The sequence below is a fragment of the Pinus tabuliformis genome, chromosome 2_2 (genome assembly GCF_031772625.1).
Source record: "Pinus tabuliformis cultivar Carrire ecotype Pingquan chromosome 2_2, CPIR1, whole genome shotgun sequence".
In the NCBI taxonomy this organism is placed as follows: domain Eukaryota; kingdom Viridiplantae; phylum Streptophyta; class Pinopsida; order Pinales; family Pinaceae; genus Pinus; species Pinus tabuliformis.
Window position 1 is genome coordinate 587,276,774 of NC_142300.1, and position 21,080 is coordinate 587,297,853.

A 21,080-nucleotide genomic window follows, 5' to 3' on the forward strand; every position below is an offset into this window, starting at 1 on the left:
ACCCATTAAAGAACTCGGTGAAAAATTTCCAACGGCACTAATGCTTCATCAAACTGAGATATGCTTTGGTTGCAATAAGTGACGGGAAAACTAGAGGTTCTCCTATAAAAGGGGTTCTTGCCCCCAAAACCAATTCATTTTCATAGTGAGTTGTTGGAGGATTAGGAGAGGAGGAGAAGGCCCTAAATATCTTGTAGATCATAGCAGATAAACTGACTAGTGGAATCTGGAACTACAAGTAGGAGGTAGGTGGCCTAACCTTACTCATCAATTTTAGTGGATTAGATTTTCGGATTAGGGATCCAACTCACTAGAGGAAACTCTTTCTCTTCCTCATTTTCATAAAAAATGTTTGGGTCCATGTTATCTCTTTTATAACATAGAAGTTGGGACAATAAGTGTGTCCAATGTAGTTTGGAGGGAAAATACTCTGTTCTAAGATGACAGGAAAAGGAGGATGGCAGGTCTTTGTTGAGTTGAATCTTTGAACTAGAAATGTATTCCTTCGACTCTGAACTGAGAAAACATAATGGTATGTTGTAGGTATGGCAGAGCTAAAGGTTTCATGGCGAGAACATGATTTGGAAAATGTTCATGCTAAGATTCAGGTGAACCAAGAAGTTTGAGGGGTTTGGGCACGGTATGGGGTACTGCAGTGTTTGGAGAACCCATTGATGAGGACTAGTGAGCCTCTACTATCGAGGATTGTGAGCTATTGGGATGCAGATGAGGAGGAATTTGTGGTATAGAGGGACAAGATCAAGATCACCATCTAGGACATATACTTTTTGATAGGGCTACCCCTTTTTGGGGTGGTGGTGGAGATACATCCAGTGCTACCTCATGGGAGGCATATCAGGGAGTTTGTGGATCATCATTATGCATCGTGTGTTCGTACAAAGGGCACAACCATCTATAGTAATGACTTAGAGAGAATCAAGACATGAGCTATAGTCATAGTAGTGGTGCAGATTGTACATATCCATGCATTTCATCACATCACTGGGGGATAGATGATGCTTGTGGAGGGTGTATTTGAAGGGACCTACTATGGGTGAGAACATATGATGTTGTCATATTTTAAAAGATAGTTGAGTCTATGCAGGTGAGAGACCAATGACGACTATTCATTTTGGATAGTTGTATGCTCATTCTTCTTTGAGAAGATCCTCACCATTCAACCACATGAAAAAATCCATGATGGGGGCTTGCTGGAGCCCAAGGCCTGCAAAAGCCTGATGGGGGCTTGCGGGAGTTCTTTACACATTGGTACTAGATACCAATGTGCATAGATGACTATCTATATAGTGGGATGAACTATCAGGGGGATCTTGAATTTCCACTTACGCCAAGGCGACCATGTGCTCCATATGGTAACTGAAAGTTACTATATATTCGTTGCATTTAAAGTTTAGGAAATATGTGCATGTGGCAATGATTTGTAAACTTTTAGTATGTTGATATAGTACTGATGAATCTAACAAGATATACAGGATAATCTATAGCACTAGGGGCTACAGATCAGGGCGGTTTGAGATCAAAATAGAGATGAATTGGTGAAGCTCTATGGTAGGACCTCATATTGTCCCTTTTTGACCTTACATTTTGCCCTGATATCATCCTTTTCAACTTACATTTAAAATTCCTTGTTATTATTTTAACCCAATTATCTCAAAGGTATGTAATGGTTCTTCTCATCACTATACGTTTAGTTATTTAGCATATGATCACGATATCTTCATAGTTAATCTTTAATTTGTTAAGTGCTGAACAATTAAAGAATGATGTGCAGTCCGCGTTGCTGAAATAGCCTGGAGTTTGCAAGACTATTTTTGCAATTGCTAAAATAGTAGAAATGACACACAAATCTCGAAGCTAAAACAGTGAGATTTGCATTCTAAATTTGACAGCAACAAAGGAACTAGACTGATCACCGAGGAAGCTATTACACTGGATGTAACGCCTATAATCTAATGACAATATTATTGTAACAACATTTTGTTGATGGGAAATTGATTTCCCTATTGTTTTGCATAATGGGTTAAAATAGATCTTTTGTAATAGATGTCTCCTCTTTAAAAAGAGGAGACATCTACATTAGAGAGGGAGGAACAGACTGTGAAAGAAGGCTCAGCTGAAGGAACGGGACTAGAATTCCATTTGTAATATGACATATTGATGGATGAATAAGATTTTGTTCTGAACATCTTTTTCTAGTTCTTGTTTCCTGGGGAATCTTGTGAGAAGGACAAGGCCCACCTTCATCACAAGATTCACCCATTATATTTCTGCAGTGTGTCAAGTGTGTCTTTTATTCATGCCTTGTTAACAAGTATTGTTTCCTGAATATTGTTTATAATAGCTTTTGCTGAAACTCTATTTCTTTCTCAATTGATTATTGTGTTATTCAAATTTAATTCATGAGTGTTTCACCGGTGATTAAGTTACAAAGTGAATTGGCAAGCTAGTTAATCAGAGGCAAGTGCTGGAGATTCCCGCTCTGGGGATAGGATCCTGACTCTCTGTTACAGCACAGCCATTGTTTTCCTCTGGAGATTGATTCTTTGAATGGAATTAAGCATTCTTTAGTTATCTGCAATAGAGTGTAATTGCTGTAATGTAGAGTGGAGCTTCAGTTTGTTGATTTAAGGTGTGATTTGTTTGTACTACAAATTTTGTTGTTTTTAAAATTGAGTGCATATAGTACGCAGATTCCTTTGAAATAACAAGACTTCCCTGGGTTGACAATTAATGTCACACTTTGTTGTTTAATTAAATAAGCATTTAAAGTGACCAACATTTTGGCGCCATTGCTGGGGAAGGCAATTATAGATTTTAAAAGTACTGATGATTTTCTTGTAGATATGCAGGATGCATGAGAGGACACAAGAAAACTAATCCTACAGGTGGCAAGGGCAAAGGAAGAGGAGGAAGAAAAACTTTCATTGATGAGATTATTTCAAAGGCTGAGAAATCCCAGAGGTTAAGCTCTCGGAGGCCACAGACTCAGTACTCTCTCCAAACGGACTATCAAACAGAGGAAGTAGTGGGACCTGAAAGGGTTGTAGAAATAGCAGAACATATTGAGGAACTAGTGGAGGAAGTTGAAGAACCAATAGAAGATATTGAAATTGAAGAACCAATAGAAGATATTGAAGTTGAGGAACCAGTTCAGGACATTGAGAGTCCAACGGAAAACACTGAAGACCGGGAAAGTGCATCAGGAAAGCAACCAATGGATGGAAACAATGAAGGAATCTTTGGTGGAGGATGTAGAGGTGAAGGAAGAGGTGAGAATTCTCTCTCCACCTTGGAATTCCCTATTGAGGAACTTCCCAGAGGTACAACTCCTATGAAGAATATTCCACTCTCAACCCTACCTAACTTCCATGGTTTATCCTCTGAAGACCCTGATGAGTTTCTTTTTGAGTTTGATATATTGTGTAGAGGTTATGATTATGTTAATAATGATCAAAAGTTAAAGTTGTTTCCACAACACTAAAAGGAAATGCACTAAGATAGTTTATGAGCTTGGGAGGTCATGTGATCACAACATGGGATCAGATGAAAGAGAAATTTCTAGCCAAATACCAAGACTATTGTCGGACGAGAGAAAAAAGGGAGGAATTATTCAAGATGGTTCAGAAGGAGGATGAAAATCTAGAGGGCTTTGTGGAAAGACTCTAGTATAATCTGCAGAGATGTGAGCACCCTGATGTAAGTAAAGATATTCTTAAAACAATATTATTGAAATGGGTAAGAGATGCTTGTTTAGATATCTTAAATATGCTTGGTAATGGGGATATATCTAAAGAATCGTATGATGAAATCGTTAACCTCTGCAAGAGGTGTTCAAGAGGAGCTGCAAATAAATCAAAGAGCAGGGATAGTACTTATTCAAGGGTCCAGAAATCAGCCAGTGGAGGAGCAGCAAGAGTTGAAATAGGTAATCTACTTGAGGAATTCAAGACTGAAATGTTAAGTTCTTTTGCTTCACAGATTGATACCTTGCAGGTTAAAAATAAGCAGGAAGAGGCAGACGCTGCTTTGTCCATTTTCTGCCCTAAATGTAGAGAAAAACACCCATTGAGGGAATGCCCACTGGACAAGGTACCAATCTATACCACCACAAAACTCAACAATTCCCCTCATTACTAGGGATAAAGGCAATGTTACAACCAACTGAGGAGGAAGTTGAAGCAGTTTATCTACTGACACAAAGGAGGCAATGGTAACCACAAGGACAAGGTACGAACTCTAGTAAGCCATTTAATCATTGGAATAATTATCCTTCTTTTAATCAAGAAAACTACCCGCCCATTAACCAAATGCAATACCCGCCCTTTAATCAAATGAATTTCCCACCCATGCAGCCAAAAAACCCTCCCTTTATAGACCGTGCAATGTGGACTCCCTGGCTTCTACAACAATCCTATTTTAACCAATGGAACCCAAACTAGAGAGCTCAACAAACTCCATTCACAAACCAATTTCCTCAGTTCCAGCAACAACTTTCTCTCCCGTCAGGTACCCCACCAAATAATCAGACCATGAAGCCTCAGCTGCCTGTACACCCGAACCCTAACCTTAATAATAATAAAGTTGTGCAAGTCATTGACATTCAGAACCTGCCTACATCTCTTGTGTAATGTAATGATATTAATTTACGATCTGGGAGAGTAGTCAAGCCAATTAAAGATGATATTACCTCTTCCGACTCTTGATAAAGAAGAGACAGAAAAGAGTAAATCATCTAATAAGGATGCTAAAAAAGTCAATCCATCCTCTGATAAAACTACTGAAACAGAAGAGCCACCATTCCCTGAGCGTTTGGCCCTCACTAAGACGCCCGAGCTGCCTGCTTTTAACCTTTTAGGGGAATTTCAGAATCTATATGTTAAAATTCCACGTTTACAAGCACTCAGAGACATGCCAATCTATGCCAGAACCGTGAAAGACATTTGCGTCAAGAAACCTTGTAGGAAGGCTAAAGATCCCCTTATAGTTCATGTGATGGGTGATCTAGCTGCTTTAATGTCAGGAAAAGTTCCCCCTAAAAAATATGATGATCTTGGTCACCCCATGGTCACAGTACAAGTTGGAAAAACTATTGTTTCACAAGTTCTGGTAGACCTAGGTGCTACTATAAAAATTATGACCCTTGAAACTGCACAGTTGTTACAGTTGAAAAATGTAATTAGAGAAACACCAACTGTCTTGGAATTAGCTGATTGTTCCAAAATCAAACCGATGGGGGTTATTGAAGACCTGATCGTTTCAGTTGAATCCTGGAATTACCCAGTTGACTTTGTTGTATTACAGACTAAAGCAAAGTTAGGGGGGCATCCTCAGATTTTAGGGAGACCCTGGCTGGCTACAACAGATGATTTTATCAGTTGTAGATCAGGTTCAATGATGATTTCTAATGGATGTGAAACTAAGCAGCTTACGCTAATGGAGCTAATGAAGTTGCTCCATGAGAACAAGGAAGGATTCGCATGGGACTATGCAGACATGAAGGGGATATCTCCTGAATTATGTACTCGTCGTATCTATATTAAGGAGGGGGCCCAACCAGTCTGTCAACCCTAGCGGCGAATGAATCCCAATTTGAGGGAAATTGTTAAGGAAGAACTTCAAAAATTGCTTGATGCAGGGTTTATATACCCCATATCTGATAGTGAATGGGTTTCTCCATTGGTAATAGTACCTAAGAAAAACAAGAAATGGAGAGTGTGCGTAGATTATAGAGCCTTAAATAAAGCTACCCAGAAAGATCATTTCCCCTTGCCATTTATTGATCAGGTGTTGGACAGCTTCTCAAGAAAGAAATTATTTTCCTTTCTAGATGGTTTAAGTGGATATAACCAAATTAGAATTGCACCTCAAGATCAAGACAAGACCACTTTTACTAGTCCTTGGGGGACTTTTTCTTATAGAGTTCTCCCATTTGGACTATGTAATGCTTCAGCAACGTTTCAAAGAGAAGTGATAGGAATCTTTTCTGACAGGCTTAATGATTCTTTGGAAATATTTTTGGATGATTTCACTCCTTATGGTGTGACTTTTGAAGATGCGCTACAAAACCTCGAGAAAGTACTTAAACGATGCATACAAGCTAATATTTCGTTGAGTACCGAAAAATGTCATATGATGATGAACGAAGGAATTGTACTAGGACACTTAATTTCATTCCTTGTGATTGAAGTGGATCCATCCAAAGTATATGTAATTCAGACCCTTCCTATTCCTAAAACACAAACTGATGTAAGAATTTTTTTAGGACATGCTGGATATTATAGAAGATTTATGAAATTTTTTTCTAAAATAGCTTCTCCTTTGTTTGTGTTACTTATGAAAAATGTTGAATTTAAGTGGACTGATGCCTGTCAGAAAGCATTTGATGAACTTAAGCATCAATTGTCTACAACTCCTATTCTGAGGGGACCTGATTGGGCACTTCCCTGTCATATATCCTCTGATGCTTCGAATACTACAATTGGAGCTGTCTTGGGTCAAGAAGAAAACAATCTTCCTTATGCTATCTACTTCATTAGTAAGAATGTGACCCCTACTGAGCTTAATTACATAGTTACCGAGAAAGAATTTTTAGCAGTTATTTATGCTATTAATAAATTTCGACATTACATTACTGGTTATCCTACTTTTGTTCATACTAACCACTCGACTATCAAGTATTTAATGAATAAATCTGTTACAAATGCTCGAGTTACCAGGTGGTTATTGTTACTACAAGAATTTGATATTACAATTGTAGATTGACTAGGTAATGAAAATGTAGTTGTTGATTTCCTTTCTCGGATAAAAACTGATGATAATACTCCAGTAGATGATTCCTTTCTTGATGAATACTTGTTTGCAGTATCTGCTCACTCACTGTGGTATGCAGACATTGCCAATTATCTGGTTGCAGGAAAGCTACCATCACACCTATCACATCGGGAGAAAAGAAAGATCATTGAACAAAGTGCTAGGTATAGCTGGATAAGTGGGTGTATTTTTCATACAAGACTTGATCAGGAAATCCGAAGATGCATTAGAGAAGATGAGGTTTATGATATATTGAAGGCTTTTTGTGATGGCCCTTGTGGTGGGAATTTTGTTGATAAGAGAACAACACATAAAATTCTCAGGATGGGTTATTATTGGTCCTCACTTTTCAAGGATGCAAAGAAATATGTCAGGGCCTACGACAGTTGTCAGAGAATGGGCCAACCCAATCATAGAGATGAAATGCCACTGAACCCTCAGGTAATACTTGAACCCTTTGAAAGATGGGCTCTAGATTTTGTAGGACCCATCAATCCTCCATCCAACCAAAGAGTTTATATATTGGTTTGTATAGATTATATGAATAAATGGGTGGAAGCTAAGGCACTTATTAAGGCTAATGAAGAATCCGTTTTAACCTTTTTATTTGAAGAAATCTTTGTTAGATTTGGGGTGCCTAGAGAACTAGTCATAGATGGAGCTCCTCCTTTTAATTCACATGGTTTTAAAGCTGTGCTTCAAAAATATCATATCAATCATAAAATGACTACACCTTACCACCCCCAAGCTAATGGTCAGGTGGAAAGTACAAATAAAGTCATAGAAGCTATTTTAACAAAAACAGTGAAGAAGAATAGGAAAGATTGGTCTCAAAGACTTCCCGAGGCATTATGGGCTTATAGAACTACTTGGAGAAACACTACAGGTTTTTCACCCTATGAATTGGTTTATGGTAAAAGTGTTGTTTTTCCTGTGGAATTTGAAATTAAAACCTTAAGGACTACTTTAGCTATTAACCTTGATTTGACTGATGCAAAGATAGCTAGGTTGCAGCAGCTATAGGAATTGGATGAAAAAATGTTGGATGCCATCCGTCAAACAACTATGATTCAACAGAAAAGAGCCAGGCGGCATGATAAAACTATTAAGCATAAGCAGTTCTAAAAAGGTAATTGGGCTTTATTATATGATTCCAGGTTTGAAAATTTTCAAGGGAAACTACGAACAAGGTGGCTGGGACCTTACGAGATAGATACTGTTTTTCCCAATGGAACAATAAGGCTCCTAACAATTGATGGTTCTAGAACTCCATTGTTAGTAAAGGGGTATCACCTTCATCTGTACCAGCAACCAATTTCTAAGGAGGATTTTAAGGCCACTTGCATGGCAGATTCACATTACATCTTTTTGGGGGAGTCTCTTGCCCCTCATTACACTTAATATCTGCATTATATATTCTTGTATTATTATTAGAGTAGATTACTTAACTAATAATCCCTGTCAAGGGCTACCATATTACAATTTATTTTGCAAGTCCTAGACTTGGAGGTTGGTTGAAATAACAATTGCATTACAAGCAGGATCAGGTTTCAGTTTGGGAAATATTGCCATTCCACTTCAATTCATGATCCATCCCCTCATACTACCCTTCATCAACATTTTCATATTCTCCTTTAACAGTAGCATCTCTTTTTCCCGTTGCTGAAACATCAATCTTTGCCCATTTTCCCCATTGCTGAAACACCAACTTTTCCCCATTTTCTCCATTGCTGAGACATCGATTTATCCATTGCCGAAACACCAACTTTTTCCATCTTTCCAAAAAAGCATCGATTTTCCCATTTTTCTGTAATTGAGGCATCAATTCCTCTCAAAAACGACCAATACATATCATTTTACATTGAGAGAATCAACCATTCATCTTGATAATTGTGTTCCTTCACTATTACCTCCTATGAATAGAGGAAACTTTTCATATAAATACCCTCATACCTTACAACCCTTTCCCATAACTATTGGTGATCTATTAAATGACGAGATTATACTTTCAGCACAACAATCGAAGGTAAAACGTGAGGTATGCGTGTTTATGTGTAAATATTAAACTATAGTTAATGAGAAGATTCTGATATGATTTCTGAAATCGCCGTACATTCAAAACTTATCATTTTAGCCGCAGTTGGGGGGAATATCAAAATTTTGCAATCATTACCCGATATGCCAATCACATCGTTTTTTATTACGACCGTGTCTCGTCACCCCATCCCTGTTTTACTATGTCATAACCTCATTTGCAATATCTTACTCTGTCTCGGCTGTGGTAACTCAGCTCTGTATTGTGGATTTTACTAAACCAAGTAACGCTTTTCGAAATGAACATGGTTCAATGGCTCTATTGGAACTACACCCAGAAGCATATCAATTTCTTTTGCAAGCGGGCTGGGTGGATTACTTCCGAAGGCTCCAGGAATTTGATTCTAAGCAAGTCCTGAATTCGCACATAATTTAAAGGAAGTTTATTCTACTATCCTGGGAGTGCGAATTTTGGTAATAGAGGAAGATATAGTGTAGGTTTTAGGATTACTAGGTGATGGAATCCGTTGGTTCAGCCATAAACACATCATTCTCAACGCACAGCAAGATTTTCTTCTACCTGGGGAGTGGGTCGAACCTAAAGGCAGGGGTGTGGCACCACATTCATTACCACCTCCATGACCAAAGGATGCAGAGTTTGTCAAGCACTACCTCACTTGCAAAGGACATTACCAGGTAGTGCCAGCATGACTTTGTGTTGTTGAATCATTGAAGACATGGTCATTTATTAAATATGCCATACTATCTGCTTGGGTGTCTAAAGAATATGTCACATTATTCCAACAATGCAAAGTACCCACTCCTCTCCCTCACTCACCATCGCCTGGTTCAGCTTTTAATCCTGAGGGGATTTGCCCTGGAGAACCCTCCTCCCCCTAACAACCCACCCTAGGAAGCTGCGAAAATCCCTCAAGCAGCAGCTGAAAAGCCCCAGAAGCTGCTGAAGTTACTCAACCAGCAGCCGAAAATCCTCAAGAAACTGCTGAAATTTCTCAAGCAGTAGCCAAAATTCCCTAGGTGAATGCTGAGAATCCCCAGCCATCCATGACAATTAGTCCAATTGACTCCACCATTGCATCAACACCACCCCATAATTTACCTTGATCATCCACTCCCACTGTCCATATCCCAAGCGATGATTTAGACGATGACATTCCCCTCGCTAAACTAAAAAGGAAAAGGAAAAGGAAAGAAACAGCTGTGCCCCCCATAAAAAAAATGAACAAGGGCCTCAATTAAAGAAGCTATCACTTCTAATGTCCCTCCTACCCCAGAGAAGGCCATCCATAAAAGAAAAACCACTACTTTTCCTACCTCCTTACCTCGAAGATGGAGGAGGACATCTTCTAAACTAGCATCAGAGATTGCCACCCCAATTTCCCCACCCATTATCCTAAAACCCCAGACCCCACCAGACCCCGAAGCCTTACCTTCCTCACCCTCGGGTACCAAAATGAAAAATTTTCATGAATTTGTGACATCATTCCTTTCAGAAGATGCAGCTTCTCCACAGAACTAGCTGCTTATTTATCAAAAGTAGACACCCAAGATGATGTACAACATGTAGTTGTTACAAAAGAACCAGCTACCGACTCAACGGGTGTTACACAAGAACCACCTGTTGAGGAGCACAAGATAGACAACCTAGAGGTAGCTACCCCATAAGAACCACCTACTAACTCAACAGGTGTTACACAGGAACCACCTACTAAGGAGCAAAAGATAGATGACCTAGAGGTAGCTTCCCCACAAGAATCAGCTACTGACTTAACAGGTGCTGAGGAGCAAAAGTTAGATGACCTAGAGGTAGCTGTCCCACAAGAACCGACTACTAGTCCAACAAGTGCTGCACAAGAACCACCTGTTGATGATCATGATCAGGAAACACATCAGGACATAGCAGCTACTGACTCAACAGGTGTTACACAAGAACAACCTGCTGATAAACATGAAATAGATAATCAACATGTAGCTGAACCAGCTACTAGTTCAGCAAGTGTCACACAAGAACCACCTGCTGATGACCATGACCAGAAAACAGACCAAGACTTAGCTGCTACTGACTCAGCAGTTGATACACAAGAGCCACCTGCTGATGAGCAAAGTGTAGATAACCAGGGTGTTGCACAAACTATAGCTGTTATAGAAGAACTAGCCACTCAGTGGCCTGATATGTAGAATTCTCATGTTCAGGAGGATATAGCTATTACACAACTAGCTGATGACTCAGCAGTTGTCACATAAAAACCACCTGCTGGGGATACAAATAATGAAGCTACCACCAAACAACCGTCTTCCCATCCACTTGAACAAGCTATAGAGACTACAACTACTACAAAAGGCCCTATCACGTTAGCTTCCCTTCAACAAGAAAATGAGTTTCTGAAAGCCGAGATTCAGGTTTATAAGCAGGAGTTAATGATGGCATGTGAAGCTTATGAAAAAGAACTTAATCTGTATACTTTAGCTCAGGTAGCATCTGCAGTTGAGAAAAGTGTAGATAAGGATCGATACGATGAATACATGTACAGCCAATGTGGTGACCTTTATTCTCAAGCTGGTTATAGGGTAATTGAAGTCCAATTGCCTGGACCTACTCCTGCATTTACTCCTATTGTAGTTAAAAAGGAACACCCTGCTGTTACAAAAGAACTAGTAGGGCCTTCAAAGATTTCTGAAGAAGAACAGAAACCCCAAGTACCCTGGCCTACCCTAGTTGTTAAAGCTGAAAATCCTGCACCAAAGTTTGCAAAGACGATGTTTACCCAGACTGAACCTCCATGTCCAGAGACTGTCTTCACTCAGACCTTAAGCATTCAAGAACTCAGGAATATATGGAAGAAATAGTATGCTCTATTGCAAGAAAAGGCATTGCAGGAACATAAATCCTTATGGCAGAATCATGTATATAGAAATTGGGAAGTCTTGAAACAGTTCCATGCATAGTTGAAGGAAAATAAGGAGTTGAAAACTAGATTGTCTCTTATCTTTGAGTTAGTTCAAAGACTTTTGGCCACCAGGAAACCATCCTTTAACTATTATGTGTTTCTAGGAGAATGCCTAGCATTCCTTCAGGTAAAAGTAGTCAGAGATGGACGACCTCATGAGGTGTCTACACCCCAGCAGTTTATTGAAACCTTTGCAGCAGCATCAGCTAGTGAGCAGAATCTATTATGTGAACTCCATCTCCATAATGAAGCCATGCTGGAGGATAGAAAGCTTAATTTGATTCTCGTGGCTGGTGACATTCAGATTAGAGCCTTCGTCTCTTTTATGGCCAATCAGCTCATGTTGCAAAACACTTTCCTGTCAGTGAAACATAACGAAGAAAATCACCTTCTATGGATCAGAGCTGAACTACAGAATGTTGTTGTTTTCATTGTTGAACATCATCGGGTTATAAGAGAACCAGGAATGACGTAGCATATCAGAGAATTACAGGCAGCAATGTTAGAGGAATGTCAATAGTATGTCAAAAAGAAAGGACCTCTTGCCATATAGGAAAACAATTTGTTCTGGGAACATTGCCCTAATGAGAGAAGGGAATACCATCCCTTTAACCCTCTTAATCTTCATGCAGCAATTTCATGAATGCCTAATTATGTTAAATGTGTTCAGCAGTGTGGTGAAAAATGGTTGGGTTGTCGTTTTCATTTCCTGCTTCTCTGGTTACCAATACAACAATATAAGGCCTACTTCAAGGTGTCCAAAAAGGAGGAGCTTGCAGCATGGCAGAGATTACAGAGTGTCGAGAGCTTCAGAGATTTGACTAATATCACCTTCTATACTTACTGTATAAGTAATTTTCACTGTACATCCTAGTACTCCGATTCAAACTCAGAGTAAATGTTGTGTGGGGACATGCAACTGCTTCAGTTGGGTGGGATGTTAGGACCTCATATTGTCCCTTTTTGACCATATATTTTTCCATGATATCATCCTTTTCAACTAACATTTAAAAGTACTTGACCCAATTATCTCAAAGGTATGTAATGATTCTTCTCATCACTATACATTTAATTATTTAGCATATGATCACGATATCTTCATAGTTAATCTTTAATTTGTTAAGTGCTGAACAGTTAAAGAATGATGTGCAGTCCGTGTTTCTGAAATAGCCTGCAATTTGCGAGACTATTTTTGCAGTTGCTGAAACAGTAGAAACGAAATGCAAATCTCGAAGTTGAAACCGTGAGATTTTCATTCTAAATTTGACAACAACAAAGGAACTAGATTGATCACCGAGGAAGCTGTTACACTGGATGTAATGCCTATAATCTAAAGATAGTATTATTGTAACAACATTTTGTTGATGGGAAATTGATTTCCCTATTTTTTTGTATAATGGGTTAAAATAGATCTTTTGTAATAGATGTCTCCTCTTTAAAAAGAGGAGAATTCTACATTAGAGAGGGAGTAACAAACTGTGAAAAAAGGCTCGGCTGAAGGAATAGGACTAGAATTCTTTTTGTAATATGACATATTGATGGATGAATAAGATTTTGTTCTGAACATCTTTTTCTAGTTCTTATTTCCTGGGGAATCTTGTGAGAAGGACAGGGCCCACCTTCATCACAAGATTCACCCATTATATTTTTGTAATGTGTCAAGTGTGTTTTTTATTCATGCCTTGTTAACAAGTACTGTTTCCTGAATATTGTTTATAATACCTTTTGCTGGAACTCTGTTTCTTTCTCAATTGATTGTTGTGTTATTAAAAGTTAATTCATGAGTGTTTTATCAGTGATTAAGTTAGAGAGTGAATTGGAAAGCTAGTTAATCAGAGGCAGGTGCTGGAGATTCCCGCTCTGGGGATAGGGTCCTGACTCTCTGTTACAGCACAACCATTTTTTTCTTTTGCATATTGATTCTTTTCCATTATATGATTCTTTGACTGGAATTAAGCATTTTTTAGTTATCTGCAATAGTGTAATTGCTGTAATGCAGAGTGGAGCTTCAGTTTGTTGATTTAAGGCGTGATTTGTTTGTACTACAACTTTTGTTGCTTTTAAAATTGAGTGCATATAGTACGCAGTTGCCTTTGAAATAACAAGACTTCCCTGGGTTGACAATTAATGTCGCACTTTGTTGTTTAATTTAATAAGAAATTAAAGTGACCAACACTCTACTGGAGGATGTATGTCATAGGTTTGACATGCTACTAACCAGGCTAACAATTCCCAGATGGCATGAGTTAGAAGATCAGTATATGGATGAGTGCACTAGTATTCCCTCGGAATGGTGAGGTATAATGAGGTGCATAGTTATGTCTGGTCACACAGTTTGAAACTTATGAGTTGATGGGATGGATCCATTAGCTTTGGAGCCTCCAGACAACAGTGACTAAAAATAAGGACATGTGGATCCCCATTTTTTGTTTTTTAGTAACATGTTATGGGCATATACCCAAAACTTGTTTCAAATGGTGGTTGATTAGTCAAAGAATGTAAGGATCGATTGTGAGAATGTTGCACATAAGGTAAAGAAACTTAGGATGTTTAATATAGCAAGCTCGGAGAATATGTATCACTCTCCTATTGACCACTTCTATTTGTCTGTTGGTCTGTGGATGAGAAGATGTGCTCTGCTTCAGCCTTGTGTCCATGAGTCCCCACAAAGTGGACCAAAACTCTCCTTCAAAATGAGTGTCTTGATCAGAAATAATGGAAGTAGGTAACCGGAAATGAACCACATACCTGTTGGAAGAACATCCGTACAGTCTGTTCAGCAGTCACTTGATTTTTTCATGGAACAAGAACACACATTTTGCTAAAACGATCAACCATGACATACATGTAACCATGCCCTCTCCTAGACATAGGTAGTCCTCCAACAAAGTCCATATAATTTCTATCCCATGGTCGCAAAGGAACTGGAAGTGGCATGTAGAAACTAATCTTTTGATTTCTTGGCTTGTTTGTTGAACACATTACACATTCTTTAATGTACTTAACAATTGTTTCATACATACGAGGCTAGGAACAATACCTTTGAATTTGTGCCATTGTCCTTCTTATGCCAAGATGTCCTAAAATGCAAGAAAAATGTGCTTCCCAAATAACATGTGCCCTTTGGTCTGTGGTATACACAACTTACCCAAATGATACAACAACCTGTCATGAACATGAAAATTGACTTCTTCCACCTAAGTACCATGAGTTAGTTATTCACATGTATCTTTGAAATCAACATCTATACTATGTTGTTGTATATAGCTTTCATGTTTCAAAGAACTATTCTACAACACTACTAAAACACTTAAAGATGGTCTAGAAAACATATCAACTACTTTGTTTGTTACACCTTTCTTTTACTTAATTACTAAGTGAAATTGTTGAATAAATCCCATCCATCTATAATGACAAGATTGTTGCAACTTAGTCTTAGACTAAAGGTACACCCATGCCATAGCCACTAGCATTTGTTTCAATTTCGAATGGCTGTTGAATATTAGGTAAAGCTAAGATTGGTGTTGTGACAATTTTATGCTTAAGTGTATGAAAAGAATTTTATTGTTTTCCTCCCCACTGAAAGGAAACTTTAGAACTTATTAAAGCATGTAACATTGATACAATCAAAGAAAACTGAACAATAAATTTTCTCCAATATTGAACTGCACCTAGAAAACTCCTAACTTCAGTGACATTCTATGGTCTTGGCCACTTAACAATCACATCGATTTTAGCTGGATCTAGTTTAAAATTACCACCTCCAACTATGTAACCAAGATAATTCAATGAATTTTTCCCAAACTCGCATTTGGAAAGTTTAAGGTAAAATTTTTCCCTGTGCAATGCTTCAAAGACCCATTTAACATGCCTAAAATGCTCTTCCATATTAGAACTGAAAATCAAGATATCATATAAGTAGATTATGACAAATTTATCAAATGTATGGGCAGAATACATCATTCATAACTTGCATGAAAGTTGCTGGAGAATTACACAAACCGAAAGGCATTACTAACGATTCAATTAGTCCCTGCCTAGTTTTGAATGTTGTTTTCCAGATGTCATTTTCTACAATGCAAATTTGATGATACCAACTACGCAAATCCAGCTTATTGAAATAAACTACACTTTTTAACTCATCAAGTAAATCATCTATCCTGGGAAGAGGGCACCTGTTTTTTATTGTGATTTTATTCAAGGCCCTAAATTCGATACACACTATCCATGTCTTGTCTTTCTTAGTAACCAAAATTATAGGTGAACAACATGGAGATGAACTGGGGCGAATGAAACCTTTTTCAATCAACCCTTGGATTTGTTTCTTTATTTATTTGTTCTCTATAACTGACATGCGATATATTTCGACATTAGGAGGAGGGGCATCAAACATCAATTGTATCTCATGTTGTATTTCCCATTTAGGAGGAATATGTTTTGGTTCTTTAAATAGACTTTGAAAAGAGTCTACCAATTTAGCCAATCTATCTTTAAACTGAGATTCACAACATGAAAAAGAATCATGTTGATCCTTATTTTTTTTTATTTTACAACCATGAGTAGATATCTCTTACTTGAAGTTATTAATCACTTCCCCTAATTAGTAGTAACTAAATCCAAGTGTGTTTTGATTTTATGTGCCCTGGAAATGTATTCAATTCCATCTTTCTTAAGATGATATTTATGCCCTTTACTATGAAACACATCATCACGATCATAGAGATAAGGACTCCCTAGCACTACTCCACATATGTCTATTGGAATCACATCTAAATCCACTTCTTCAATGTAATTAGTTGTGATGGAAAATTTTAAACAACATTGCTTTGTGATTTTAATCTAAGTCTCTTTATTTAACCATCCTAATGGGTATGGCCTTAGATGATTTTGTGTATGCAAACCCAATTTCTTAACTAAATCTTCAAATATTAAATTTTCTTGTTATCCACTGTCAAATAATGTATCTATTTTTGTATTCTTATAGGCTATCGTTATATGAAATAATTCAACTCTTTTATCCTCATTTAGATGATTTAAGTTTGAATGAGTTGCAAAAGTACTAGAACTTGAACTAGTGTCAGAAGTTTTACCTGTCAAAACCGTTGCGTTTATTTTCGTTTCATCACGTTAGTTGGAGCCTAAAGCTTGTTGGATTGATGCATTGGCCTTCTTTTGAAATTTCCTTTTCTGGAACTTCTTTGGTCTAAGTTCTGCGTGAAGTTTCCAACATCTGGCTTCATCATGTAAGATACTCTAGTAGTGAGTACAACTACGTCTTTCACTGTCCTTTTGAGCTATCACTGATTTCTTTCTCTTCGAATTGATATTCCTTTTTCTCTCTTTAGAATCCTTGATTTCCAACTGTTTGGATGCTTTTGGTGAAATCTTGAATGGTCTTCCACCTGATTCAATATGCATTTATTGAACACCTCACTACAGTCATGAGGATTAAATGTCAATAATGGATGTTTTAAATATGAATGTAAAATGCCAATGTACTCTAATAAAGCTTCGCATGTATCCAATGGAATACCAAGTGCCAAATACTTCTTCCTCAACTTCTGAGTAAACTCCTAAACGTTCTACCCTTTACCTTACCTCAAATGCTACCAATCAATAACAACTTGCTGCATGTATCCCAAAGGATAGAATTGATTTTTGAGAGATTTTAAAAAATTAGACCATGAAGAGATGGCTTTAACTTTCCACTTTAAATACACGTGAGTTTTACTTTCCCACTAGATTAAAGTTGTTCCCCCCATTCTAAGTGTAGCTAACTAATTTTTTGTTTTTTCATCAGAAATGTTTTGAATTCTACAATACACTTCTAACTGCTTAATCCAGTTATCTAGCTTCTCAAGGTTCATTTCACCATCATAAATAGGGAGTTCAAATTTATGATCAAGTTTCAAAAGAGATGATTTCTTAGGTTTCTTTTATGTTTTAGAATCAGAACTGTAAGAAGAAGATAATGATGGAGATGATGGAGGAGAAGGAGGTTTATCAGCCTTGCCTTTTCCCTTGTCCTTCTTCGATGTCTTTGAAGAAGAAGTTGCATCTCTTGCCTTCCTATCTTCATAGAGTTATCCCAACATCTGTTGCATGTTCAAAAACATTTGCTGAAATTGTTCTTGATCCATGACCTACCCTTCAAGATTTTCACTTACATCGGATCCTATCATTATTGATCGATGAGCGACTTTTCGCTTTCAAATTTCTAGATCAAACTCCTCAAGTGTTCCTTCTCCCAGTCATGACCTAGACTTGGTTAGCATTCACTAGAAAATAATTCTACAAAACGCAACATTCTCTAATACCAAATTGTATGATCTGAAATGGATCATGAATAAAACTAAAGTAGAATTGAATATTTGCCAACAGTGAGCTGATTGTTAACTCGATCGCTTAATGTGGAAGACTGAAGGAAAGAAATTGATTTACAACTTAATCAAGAACTTAAGAAGCATCATTAAACATGAAATTGTAGAAAAGAATAGAGATAGAAGACAACAAACATTGATTACAGGGTTCGTCCCTGATGGACTACGTATTTGGGTTTGCTTTCAACATGGGTATCCATTTGATTAGGATTGATCCAAAGTCTTAACATGGTAAAAAAATGAGACTTAATGTGCTCACAAGCACCTCTGGTCTCTATCAATACAAATCTCTTTCTCCTAGCTCTCCAACGCCTCTATCGATTCCCAATTCCTCCTCCGGATGACCAAGAAACACTGAAAACGAAACTGCCTCTTTCTCACGAAATCTGAGTACAAAGTCCTCAAAACCTCTAATTACATCCCCTACCCTTTTTCATGAATACAAGTGTCTCTATAATGATGCAGGTCCAACTCCTTGGCTAGAAATGGAAAATTGGTTGAGCATTAAAGTATTTAGGTCCTCGGTCAAACTGGAATGAAGGACCTAGGAGATAATTTACATGGTGGTTCAATTAACAAAACAACTTAAAATCCAAAAAATGAATTTAGGAAATAACTAAACCACTGGTAGTTAGCTAATGGCGCAGAAATGGTTGACTTGTTGGCATGTGATCGCTACGGTATAACTATTGGCTACCATCTGGCGGTCTGGTCTGACAGTTCATGAACCGAGTAGAGGAATGAGCTAACCGCTGGGATGTGAGCAGACATTATAACCCCCAGTGACCACCTGGAGGATAAGCCTGATGGTTTCGGTGATGGTTGGTAGTCTTTCCATGTCCATTTGTCAACTTTGATTGGAGGCTTATCATGCCTGCGGTTAACACAAATTACGTGGTAACTTGACTCCTCACATGACCTTTAATCTCCACCAAAATTATGGTCTTCAGACTGTGGTTAACTGCATGACTATGAGGTGAATACCATTGCGTTCACATTAACCTGTTCTGATGCGGTTCTATTGTGGTTTGGGACTGCATTAACATTTTTTTTTCACAATTTTCATAATATGGTCTGAGAGGGTTATTTAGCATAGGTTTTGTACCATACTACTAGGTTTTTAACTATAGAGTTATAAATTAACACTTTTTACATCACCACCATTAAACACCATGAAGAAAAACTGGAAGACTTCCTTCTCATCTAGATCACTGAAGAACTAAAGACAAAACTGGTGAAACTGACAAAGGTGAAGAACTAAACTTCCATTGTTGAATTGGACTAATGTAAGATCCTCATGGATCAGGAGTAAGAGGCCAAATTCTCTACTTCCCATTTGAATTATGGAAGATTACTTGGAAATCTGTCACCTCACAACATTAATGTAAGGATGTTTGTTGTGGGATGGAGATATAATGAATATGGTGGAAGGGTCAGGATGGAAATGGTTTTGTGGGTGTCAGATTACCATACGTAGGGAAAAAATGGTAGGAGAGAAGTTTATTTTGTCTATTAGATAGACTACACCAAAAGTAAGGCATGTCCTCGTTACTTTTTAGGAAAGCTTTTAGTGGAAAAATAATAAATGTTGAAATTTCTACTTGAGGTACTACAACACATAATGAATATCCCACTCATGAGACACACTTATGATTCAACCCACCTTTACGTAGAAATTTTCATACATTCTGTAACAAAATATAATTTTCTCATAGTTTTTTAACAAAAGCTATTGTCATATTTCATGAATGCTATCCAGAGATCGATTATTTTGTCATAATATGCTTTGTCTAGAAAACATGAAAATACTTATAACATATTTAATGGCATCATTGCAAACATAGAACTCAGCATCTATAAGTTGGAGACATCAAGGATATAGATGAACTCATTTGTGCCATCAATAGCTTATAACTAGTAGATGATTTGATTTCCCTCCTCTCTCATTAACAGTTTTGTCAAAAGTGTATAATTCCGTAGATAAGAGCGTTGTAAGTGTCCAAATCAAGTTCTATGCTTTTAACTGACATGTTAGCCCTAATTCTAAATGCTTCCTCTAAATGCAATAGCCATGTATAATTTCATTGTAAACAGAAACAACTGGAGTCAACCCCATGTCCAACATATTGTCCAAGAGCTGTTCAATTGCCTCCAACTCTGCTTTTACACAGAACCCACTGAAGAGTATCTTGATTAATGTTAGAATCCAGACCCTTTCTGACCATCTTCTCTTGCACTTTTAAGTCTTCCTGCATTCTATCATACTTTGATAACCATCAATTAAGAGGTTATAGTCTGAAATAGTGGGCCACAACCCATTATCGATCATGCAGTGAAATTTTTTATCAGCTGCATCTGTTTCTCTTTTCATGAAAAGTTGATTAATGAACAATATGCATATGTCTAATTATGGAACAATGCCTTTTGATAGCATTTCATCTAGTAGAACCAAAGTCTATTGAATATTTACTTCTTGCAAGTGCCCAAGAATTAGTGTGGCATAAATATTTTTTTTGGAGTACAAGACCTTTCTTTAGTATTTGAATAGAAATATTATGAGCTTCTTGAATCTCTACATCCTCCTAGATCCCACCAAGCACCTTTTTGTAGACAGATATGGTAGGAGGAAGAAAAAATTTGTAAATCATATCCCCCAATAACTTCAATTCCATCCTTGAATTCCCACTCTAGTAATGGCCATATATAAGCTTCACATAGCTACTATTTTTGGGAGTCAAACCCCTTTCCTACATTTCATTAAACCATTCATTTTCTCCTTCTAGTTGTCCTCTTTTATACAACCCTTCAATCAGTGTAGTATAAGTTGGAACATTCAATACTATACCTTTTCTAATAATGTCATGAT